Raw genomic sequence first — 9561 nt, 5'->3', positions numbered from 1 at the left:
TGGACTTTGAGAGCATTTTGCTAAGTGAAATAAGTCAGACAAAGTCAAATACTCTGCATGATTTCACTTATATGCAGAATCTTAAAAAATGTCAAACTCATAGTAACAGAGTAGAAAAGTGGTTTCCCAGGACTGGAGTAGGAGATATATAGAAATGCTGGTAAAATAGTGCAGACTTTCAGCTCTCTAATAAATAACTTGAGGACCTAATGTATAAGTGACTGTAGTTGATAGCACTCTTATTGTACGATTGAAATTTTCCAAGAGAGTTGATCTTTTTTTTTAAAGAGGGCATTTTTAAAAAAGATTTTATTTATTTATTTTTAGAGAAGAAAGGGAGGGAGATAGAGAGACAGAGAGAAATATCAATGTGCGGTTGCTGGGGGTCATGGCCTGCAACCCATGCATGTACGCTGGCTGGGAATTGAACCTGTGACACTTTAGTTCGCAGCCCGCGCTCAATCCACTGAGCTACGCCAGCCAGGGCTTGAGAGTGGATCTTAAATGTTCTCACCAAAACAGAAAATTAAAAAAGATAAATATATGAGGTGACAGATATAGTAAGTAGATGTGGGGATTCCTTTAACAATATATACATATTTCAAATGACTGTTATGTGCAATTTAAATATCTTATATATTTTATATATCAATTATTCCTTAATAAATCTGGAAAAAAGAGTACTTATAATTTTTTAATACAAGAGAAAAATTCAGAGTAATAATTCTAAAATATTAATGTAAGTTTATTGTTTTTCCTGACATTTTTCTTTCTATAATAAAAATATTACTAGAAATAGAAAACAAATATTGTATAATATTTAAAGTGGCACAATGGGAGAGGATAATGGAAAGAAGTCCACATAAATTCCCCTTGCTTCTCCTCTTCTTCCTCTCCTAATTTATCTGCCTCTCCTGAGCTAAGGATCTTCTGGCCACAGAGAGCCAGAGAGGCAAGTGAGCTCCTCACCAGTAGAATTCTGATCTAGCATCTTAGCCACTAGATAGCTGATTTATGGCTTTCCCTGAGTTTATACAAGAGCTCAGAGAGCAGTGTCCACAAGCCCAGTACACCATTGAGATTCATGGATCTATGGAAGAAAACTCTACATCAAACATATCTACCAATCCCTCCTGTCCTTGATCTTCAAGGTCTTAGCGTAGGAGGAGATGAGTTCATGTGGATTGAGGTCTTCCTACTCCCTAGTCTGAGTTAATGTAAAAGGACTAGAAGCAGGGAGATCTCATGTCCTGTGTTTAGGAGGTAGCAGGTTGACTGCTACAACTGTTGGACCATGCATGCAAAGAACAGTCACTTTGATGTCAGTGTGCTCATTTAGAGTACACTGACTAAGCAGAATCACAAATTCTTTGCCTCTCTGAGTGGTAAATTTGAGGAATAAGCTTACCCCTGTGTTATAAGTTAACATTTCTTGGCCCTAGATAGGTAAGCCTTGCTAAATCATAGGTGAAGTTTGACAAGCCCATACCTTGGACTGAGACTTTAACTCTGTGTTAAAACTGACAGTCCATGTTTGTATGTGTGGGTCCTGGTTGCAACTCCCAATTGATTCTCACTGGAAAGGAAAAGAAGGAAAAGAGGGGCCGTTATTTTTAAACTCCTTAAAACTCCAACAATTCCCTCTCTTAGGAGTTCCATAAAATTAGAAATAATTTCAAATATATTAAAAATACAAATACTAGTTAAGAATCTAACTCCTAGATAACATTTAGATCAAAGAAAAATTAGAAGCTCCTTACAAGAAAGAGTACTTAAAACCTATGAGAAATGGCGGAAGCAGCACTCAGAGAGGAAAAATGCAAAGTAAGTCAGCAATAATCCAAAGAAGTCTGAAAGGATAAATAAAATACTTCCAAGAAAACCAAGAAGGGGTGTAACCATCTTCTATTGTATTTCCCCATGATGCCTATGTGCTCCCTTTTGCTCCTGTTCCCTTCCCTTACTCACTAAGCTGCTCTAACACCCTCCAGGATTGGAATACAAGGCAGCAGTAGGGCTAAGGAGCAAGACAAGTTGTACAGTTGTACCTTGTGTTTCCATTGCTGGGAGAGGCAGATGTTAAAAAATGGTGGCCTTTTCTCTTGAGGGATACTGTGTCCCTCAAAACTGTCACTGGAGAAATTCCACCATAGACAGTTGAGGCTTCTCCATCTCATTCGGTTCCCTTTGTCAACACTCTGTTTAAAACACCTTGTCTGGTTTTCTAACACAGAGGCCTTATTCAGTTTACCTGAATATCCATGTCCTGCCTAATCTCAAAGGACAGTTATTTCCCTTGTCTCTTTGCTCTGCCCAGTAGCAGAGGCATGTCATTCCAGCGAGTCTCTCTGCTCTAGACCTTTTAGATGTGAATCCCACCCCAAACCCGACCTCTCCCAAATTTTAGGTGTATATACCTAGCTCTGTGTGCCATCATGGAAGCATCCTCATTGGGCTTTAGGAAAGGAAAAATGCTCTTTTTCTCTTCTACACAACAGTTGCATGTCTTTCGTTATTGGTCTCTTTCTTTTCTTTCTTTATTTTTTAATAATCAAATTGTCCTTTATTATCTCTTAGGAATTAATAGAACCAATAAGCAATTCCAAGTCATTGCCAAGTAAACACTCCTCATTCCTGTTACATTCCATCCTGACTTGGATTAGACTCAAAGATACAGAAAGTTTATACCATATTTGCAGTAAGGGCTACCTGACAAATAGGGTATAAATTAGAATTCTGATTGTGTAATTTCAGCTGTTGTATAGAAAGGCCAAGTGCAGTCCTAAGTAATGAAATAAACATGTGTCACCTATAATAGGAAAAAAGTACAATTAGGTCTTTTTTCAAAAAACAAATTATTCAACAAAGATTTAAACTCAATGCTGAGGAAGAGGATAAAATCTGCAGGAGGAGCCTTGTGTCTAGGATTTGGGACCAACCATGGACCTAAACTGTCCCTTATTTTATATCCCTTGTCTTCTGCAGAGTCCGAAGTTAGTCACCAGGAGACACAGCATTGGGTGGCTCTGCAATGGTGTGAAGAGACCAGCAAGATAACAGATTATTTTATTTGCAACTGAAGGGCAATGAAGACACCCAGAGAGGGTCTTATTTCTAATATGGTGTCCTTGATGGTGAGTAATCACTACAAATGCTTCATTGTTCAGTGGCTGTAGGCAGAGCATTCTCAGGAAAAAATACGATCCTCAGTAAAGATTCACATGAGGTTGACTATGCAGAGGACAATTGGAATGGAAACAGTGCCAGGACACTCAGCTTCTCTAACAAAATTCAACATTAACACACATTTCCCTGCTATTGAAACAGCTGAATGAGCATTATAGAGTTAAAACTTTGCCGTTAACTCCTTTTCATTACCAATAGATCTCCAAATTCTTTTCAGGAAAGTGCCTGTAACTTTTCTTTAAGGAACAGGATGAGGAAGGCACACATTTAACCCCATTTGTCCATTAGCTTTGTCTGCCTCTTGAGTATCTTAATGCCTTCTACCAACCAAAGTTGGCAAGAGAGGTTATCTGACTCCCTTAAAAGGGAACACTGTGTACATAATTGCCGGTACTGCATCCCTTAGGAGATCTACAATCAAGGCAACTGTGAAAGCTAATTATCCACAGGGATGTTTCAGAAAGGGTACATCATGGACTCTTCATTGTGGATTCTCTGAATTGCTTCAGAAAGAATGAGACTGATAACCATAGTCTTTATCTTGGGACACTGCAGCTTTTGTACCTCATAAAGGGCTGTACTGGTCACCATCTCATCAATAGAGGATTCTTTAGTCAGGTGGTGGGGGAAGGGCTTCTGCAAACAAAATGCCAGGGTGACCATGACATAGATGGATCATGTGAGCACCTCTGTCTTTCAGGATCTCCACAGCAGCAACAGAACTTTGCACACATTCAATATGTCATCCACTATGATTGTGGTGCTTCCACCAATGTCTCCAACTACAGTTATTGGTGGCTTTTCATTGGCCATCATCAGTTAGCAACTCCAGGACAGGTGAAAGTTGCATTCTTGACCATTGCAGAAGTGACAACCATCATCCATGACCAGCACTGTATATTGAACCTCTCCATGAATTACAGCTAAACCCAGATGGAGTTTCTCAGCATATGAGTGGGCCCTTTTGGAGCTTCAGGAGACTTAGCTACAATGACTGCATTTCTGTTGTTTGGAATTTCTTGTTGGATATACTGAAGCAGGAAAACTGAGGCTCTAAGGTTGTCCACAGGCAAGTTGTAAAAGCCTGGAATTTTTTAAATGAAGATCCATAGCAATGATGTGAATTAAACCCACTTTTGCCAGCATAGACATTAGGAGTTTGTACACAATGGAATACCTCTTCCTTATCTTGCTTTGCTTGCTGTAGGGGAAATAAGAGATGGCTCTAGTAATATCCCGGGCTCAGGTAGTCTTCAGTGTGGAAACCCTGATCAATAACTCCATCACTGCTGTATTCACGTCTTTGGCTATTGCCTGTATAATGAAAATATATTGGCCACGAACAGATTTTTTATTTCAACTCTTGTTTCTCCATTGGCCTCTTGATATATGACAGACTTCCCCAATTCAGCACTAAGATGCAATTCTGGAGGTCAGAAGTCCTAAAATCAAGGTATTTGTAGGGCTGCATTCATGAGGTCCTGGGGGATCCATTTCCTTGTCTTGGGGCTCACATTCCTTGGCTCATGGCCCCTATCCTTCATCTTCAAAACCAATAGCATACCACGTTGAAATCTCTCTTTTTGTCTGATCTTTGCTTCAATTGATCACTTCTTTACCCCTCATTATTGATCTCTTTAAACTTTTAGTACACTCTTAGCCTTATTAAAGATCCTGGACCTGGATGATGGATTAATGTCTATTGAACCAGTTTTTTTCTTTTTCTTTTTTTTTCAGTGTTAACTGCTTAGTTTATTTAGTCAAGATAGAACAAGATAGATAGTATTAACAGCAAACACTCCTGAATCACTCCCACCTACCTCTTCCCTCCTACCCCAATACAACCACCACACATCACAGCAATATCCCAAACTCATTCCCAATTTGTTAAATATGGTGTATTCACACAGGCACTTAGGAAGAGGCAGATCTTTTTGTGTTGAGTTCCTGGAGCTCTGGGAGCCAAGGTAGAGGCATAGCCATTGGTATTGAACCAGTTTTTAATAACCCCTTTTAAGTCTTGCATAGGAAAACTGGTATTTTGATTTGGAATGTGGGATAGCACCTAGTGTTCTCAGTTTTACAGTCTCAGCTAAACCTGTTAGCAGGAAGAGTCCCATGTGAATATTCTACAGTACTCGCTAATGAAAAAGTATGTAAAGAATTTCAGTAGATTATCTGCAGAAGAACATATTCAAAATTTCAACAAAATGCAAGAGACATTCTAACTCAGAAATAATATGAGGTATTATTTTATACCAGTCAGACTTTTAAGAATTTAACAAGTGTGATGAATACTTATAAGGATATTCTCATACCTTGATGATGGAAGTGTGAATTCTATATCCCTTCTGAAAAGCAATCTGCAACTTCCATTGAACAGTTTGAAAAAAACCAACCTTATTACCTGTTGACCCAGAAGTTCCAGTATGGGATTCTATGCTTTTTCCCTATAAAAGTAGAAGTGCTAATATGTATGAATATATCATCAAAGATGTGTATTTTGCCAATATCACTGATGAACATTGACACTAAAATCCTCAACAAGATACTGGCAAACCGCATCCAACAGTACATTAAGAAGATCATACACCATCACCAAGTGGGATTCATTCTAGGGATGCAAGGATGGTACAATATTCACAAATCAGTAAATGTAATACATCACATAAACAAAAGCAAAGACAAAAACCACATGGTCATATCAATAGATGCAGAAAAAGCATTTGATAAGGTACAGCACCCATTTATGATAAAAACACTCAGTAAAGTGGGAATAGAGGGAGCATTCCTCAACATAATAAAGGCCATATATGAGAAACCTACAGCCAACATTATACTCAATGGGCAAAAATTAAAATCTTTTCAACTAAGAACAGGAACAAGACAAGGATGTCCACTTTCACCACTTCTATTCAATATAGTACTGGAAGTTTTAGCCACAGCAATCAGACAGGAAAAAGAAATAAAAGGCATCCAAATCGGAAAGGAGGAAACAAAACTGTCACTGTTTGCAGATGACATGATAGTGTACATAGAAAATCCTATAGACTCCAGCAAAAAAATGCTTGACTTAATAAGTGAATTTGGCAAAACAGCGGGATACAAAGTCAATATCCAGAAATCAAAGGCATTTCTGTACACCAACAATGAAACAGCAGAAGCAGAAATCAAGAAAAAAAATCCCATTTGATATAGCAAACAGAAAAATATAACACCTAGGAATAAACCTAACCAAAGAGGTAAAAGACCTGTATACAGAAAACTACATAACACTGAGGAGAGAAATCAAGGAAGACGCAAACAAATGGAAACATATACTGTGTTCATGGATTGGAAGAACTGATATCATCAAAATGTCCATACTACCGAAAGCAATTTACACATTCAATGCAATACCTATTAAAGTACCAATGGCTTATTTCACAGACATAGAACAAACACTTCAACAATTTATATGGAACCATAAGCAACCCCAAATAGCTGCTGCAATTTTGAGAAAGAAGAGTAAAGTAGGAGGGATCACAATACCTGACACTAAACTATCCTACAAGGCCACTGTAATCAAAACAGACTGGTACTGGCATGAAAACAGGCACATGGATGAATGGAACAGAGCAGAGAACCCAGAAATAAACCCAAGTTTCTACAGTCAATTAATATTTGACAAAGGAAGCAGCAACATAAAATGGACTAAAAATAGCTCTTCAACAAATGGTGTTGGGGGAACTGGACAGCTATGTGCAAAAATATGAAACTTGAACACCAACTTACACCTTATACAAAAATAGATTCAAGGTGGATAAAAGACTTAAATATAAACTGTGACACCATTAAAGTCCTAGAGGAGAACATAGGTAGGAAAATCTCAGATATTTCACACAGAAACTTTTTTACTGACATGTCTCCTAGAGCAAGGGACATAAAGGAAAGAATAAACAAATGGGACCTCATCAAAATAAAAAGCTTTTGCACAGCTAAAGAAAACAGTATCAAAATTAAAAGAGAACCAACTGTATGGGAAAACATATTTGCCAGTGATACCTCAGACAAGGGTTTAATCTCCAAAATATATAAAGAACTTACAGGACTCCACTCTAAGAAGGCAAGGAATCCAATTAAAAAGTGGGCAAAGGACTTGAACAGACACTTCTCCAAGGAGGACATACAGAGAATCCAAAGACACATGAAACAATGCTCAATATCACTAGCTATCAGAGAGATGCAAATTAAAACCACAATAGGACACTACTTCACACCAGTCAGAATGGCCATCATAAACAAAGCAACAAACAACAAGTGTTGGAGAGGTTGTGGAGAAAAGGGGACCCTAGTGCACTGTTGGTAGGACTGCAGACTGGTACAACCACTATGGAAAGCAGTATGGAACTTCCTCAGAAAACTGAAAATGGATCTGCCTTTTGACTCTGTGATTCCACTGCTGGGACTATATCCTAAGAACATTGAAACACCAATACAAAAGAACATTTGCACCCCGATGTTCACAGCAGCACAATTTACAATACCCAAGTGCTGGAAGCAACCTAGATGCCCATCAGTAAATGAATGGATCAAAAAACTATGGTACATATACACAATGGAATTCTATGCAGCAGAAAGAAAGAAGGAGTTCCTACCCTGTGCAACAGCATGGACAGAGCTGGAAAGCATTATGCTAAGTGAAACAAGCCAGGCACTGAAAGACAAATAGCACATGATCTCACCTTTAACAGGAACCTAAACAACAAAACAAAGAAACAAGCAAAATATAACCAAAGACACTGAAATAGGGGACAGACTGACAGTGACCAGAGGGGAGAGAAGAGGGAATTTCAGGAGGGAATGGGTAGGGTTTACAGGAACAAATCTGGAGGACACATGGACAAAAACTAGAGGTGGGGGGTAATGGGGAGGAAGAGGGGAGTGTGGGTGGGTGGGCTGGAATGGGAGTAAGTGGGAGAAAACTGTACTTGAACAATGATTAAAATGAAATTAAAAAAAAGATGTGTATTTTATCATTGTTCAGAGTGGCAAGGATATAAAATAATAGTATTAATTAATTAATTAAAAAAATCTAGCAACAATGGAAATGCACTTAGTGGGATAATTACTGTTTGAATAAATTTTGAAATGTTATGCAATCCTTAAGAATAATGAAATAAAACTATACTAATTTTCCTTGTGAGTATTCCCCGCGGATAATTATTGAGTAAAAAAAAGCAAGATGCAGAAAAATATACATACTATTATTATATTTTTGAAAAAAATAGTTGTACTCTGAAGTGTATGTTTGCATTTATGTGTGTTCATAGAATGTGCATTATTATGGGAGCATGGAAACAAATAATATATATTAGGTTGCTAACAAGGATTACTCAGGATTGTTAGGGAGGGAAATGACGTGAGTAGGCTAAGGGGAGAGAAAATTGGAGGAAGCAAACAAAGGAGAAATACAGGTGTATGAAATCACATTTATTATTATGTGTAAAATTATATGTGTATATAGTAAATTAAGTAGATAAAAGAAAAATGATGGTGCAGAACTCTCAATTTCAATAGAAAAAAAGATGAAACAAATCCTGAGGGAAAGTTGTAAAAAAATTTGTTAGCTCATACCTTCATGCAGAAATGTAACTTCCACCACTATTTGTGGTAGAAAATAATTAATATAATTGATTTAGCCCAGTCACAATCAATGTTAGATCTAATCACGATACATAATGGAGATAATGTGAAGACAAAAATAATAAAAGAAAAAACACAAACATAATAAAACATAAGTAGTATTAGCTTCAATTTTGATACTTTTTAAGTCTCCAAATTTTCTAGAATAAATTCTCATATTAGAGTATTTGTTTTTCTCATAACTACCAAGCAAAGTGGAAAATATTGCAATAAATTGAATTCAGAATACTGAAATTTAGCTGTTTTCTATTTTTAAATACAGTTATTGTTCATAGAAATTATTAATGTTATCTTGTAAAGGGTTTAGTATTATATTAAATAACAAGTAATACATTTTTAGTGTGGTAAATGTCATCAGATACAACCCACATAAACACAAGCACTGTGGGGTTTCAGTTTTTGAGAATCACAGGGATCCTGAAGCAAAGTGTCAGAGAACTACTGCTCAGATGCTAGTGTGTTAAACAATCCCCTTTTACACAAGACTGTCATCATTTTGGATAGCATGTTTGGTGGCAGGAAGAAGCTGGGAATGTAAAGTACAGTTGCACTGACACACTGTTAGCAAAATGTGAAAGCAATAAAAAAATATTCAGCTTTACTTGTAAAAATGGCATGCAAAGTAAGGTAGCAATACAATAGGATGCCATTTTTTTTAACTATTAAGATTGGTACTCCCATACCTGTTTT

At 37.2% G+C, this 9561-nt stretch overlaps 1 pseudogene; it reads right to left on the bottom strand.

The window, feature by feature from the left end:
- Positions 1-3542: 3542 nt before the first annotated feature.
- On the bottom strand, positions 3543-5630 carry LOC114513793 (annotated as a pseudogene).
- Between the last annotated feature and the right edge of the window lie 3931 nt (positions 5631-9561).

The sequence above is a fragment of the Phyllostomus discolor genome, chromosome 2 (genome assembly GCF_004126475.2).
Source record: "Phyllostomus discolor isolate MPI-MPIP mPhyDis1 chromosome 2, mPhyDis1.pri.v3, whole genome shotgun sequence".
NCBI lineage: Eukaryota > Metazoa > Chordata > Mammalia > Chiroptera > Phyllostomidae > Phyllostomus > Phyllostomus discolor.
Note: the sequence above shows the minus strand (reverse complement) of the source record. Positions and strands in the feature narration are given on the sequence as shown.